General features: G+C 35.9%; 1 long non-coding RNA gene across 1 annotated transcript in view; it reads left to right on the forward strand.

Moving 5' to 3' along the window:
- LOC143281624 (uncharacterized) overlaps window positions 1-1,491 on the forward strand; it is a 2,848-nt gene extending 1,357 nt beyond the window's left edge. Inside the window, exon 3 of the long non-coding RNA XR_013055148.1 lies at window positions 1,023-1,491. This is a non-coding gene — a long non-coding RNA (uncharacterized LOC143281624). The remainder of the gene's footprint in view (window positions 1-1,022) is intronic.
- The last annotated feature ends 424 nt before the right edge of the window (window positions 1,492-1,915 follow it).

Below are 1,915 nucleotides of genomic sequence, written 5' to 3' on the forward strand. Positions count from 1 at the left end.
TCTATATCTTTATTTAAATATACAAGTTGTAACATGTATGTAGAACTTATATATAGATAGATAGATACATTGATTGATAGATATACATATAAAATACACATGCATGTATACACATATACATGTAAAATACACTTGGCACCATAAAATTTTATCATTACAAAGTTTAAGTGTCCAGTTCAGCTTCAAGTATCTGCCATCAAACGGGTTGATAGATCAGATACATAACAAGTAGAAGTTTACACTCGCATATTAATTGACATTTGATCACATGCAGCCACAGCAGAAGCTTTGGACACTTGTGCATGTTGTTGCACAAAACAGTGCGTTGCTGTGTTGGCATGCACTTTTTCTGAAATAGATGCCTTGATCAGGAAATTTGGGATTGTTGAAAAAACTTGCTTCACATATATGATGTAGATCTATAGCTCTTTCTCGTGAGATGGTCCATTCTAATTTGAAGAGGGTTTTTGGTGTGGAGGGTATACTGCCTTGTACTGGTGTTGTAGGCATGGAATTATGGTTAAACAGCAGACAGTGAAATGTCAATAAAAATTGTAGCATAAGAAGAAGACCAGATTTAAATGCTTAAACATAATCCATTGTTTTACTTTTTTTCTTTAAATTGCAAACTATTCAGTAAACATTAGTGCTAATATATTGTGTTTTACAAAGTGAGCTTCACATTGGTTTGTATATGACATTCTGACAAATGAATACATGAATAAACTTGATATGTTACTACCCCATGGAACTGATACCTTGTCATGGTGGGGTAGCTTGAGTGCTTCAGTGACCTGTCGAGCTATGTCATTTGATGTGTCACATGCCTGGTAGGGCCTCCCATGCTGGACAGGTTGTGGGTATTTGTTCCACAAACTATACCAGCTGGCATGATGCACGCATTTTTGGGTTTCCCTTGCTGAAAAGGTTGTATAGTAGAAGCCCGACAAAATTCAATTGCAAACACATGTCTTTGCATATTTATCTCTTATGACTGACAATTCGTCGTCCTTCTGTTTCAGGAAATGGACATCAGCTAGGACAGGAACAACAGAATCTTCTGTGAGAAAACCTGTATGCTTTTGATCTAAATAAACACAATACAATACAACATCATAAGCCTCTGTTGCTTGATCAGTGGATGTTTGGTTTGTTGAAGGTGCTGTTTGTGTGCTCCTGTGGGGATGTCAGGGACTCTTTCCATTAAAATACTATGCCCACCCTCTGGAAACCCTCTCCTGAAAATTTATCATTTTATATGTCACTTTTCCTTTTCTGTCATTTATTACTTCAGCCATGCTATTCATTCCCATCCATTTTTTTCAAGATAGCCATGATTATTTATTTTTCTGGACTTCATAATTGTGCATTCTTGCAAAGCTGTATTCAAATTTGGACCTAGGATATACGAGTTGCCTGCTGGCATTTTTTTTGGTTTTCTATGCCTGTTATGTACAATTTGCGTATTATGTATAATTATGTCAATGTTCAGGTTTGATTGTTTACTCTATCGATAGATTAATGGAAAGGCCAATTTGATGCATGTAGTTATATGTGCATGCATACGACTATTCATGCACACACACACACACACACACACACACACACACACACACACAAAATCCCTCCCCCCACACCCCCTTTTTTTTTTTATATACAAGATCAAGATCAATATTATATGACACACAGTCACACACAAATTGTTTTTTTTTTTTTAATGGCTAACTCATGTTCAAGATTTTAAATCCCAAAACTAAGTTCATGGCAGAAACTATATTACATATTTAATTCAGCATTTTTATGAATGAGAAGTAGCCAAAATGAAAACCATCACTGTGGTGATTGATATTCAGTGTCCCAACACATTTACCACTCTGAATAAAGTCCACAACTTGCTGCAACACAAGCAGCCATT

Source organism: Babylonia areolata, chromosome 4 (genome assembly GCF_041734735.1).
Source record: "Babylonia areolata isolate BAREFJ2019XMU chromosome 4, ASM4173473v1, whole genome shotgun sequence".
NCBI lineage: Eukaryota > Metazoa > Mollusca > Gastropoda > Neogastropoda > Buccinidae > Babylonia > Babylonia areolata.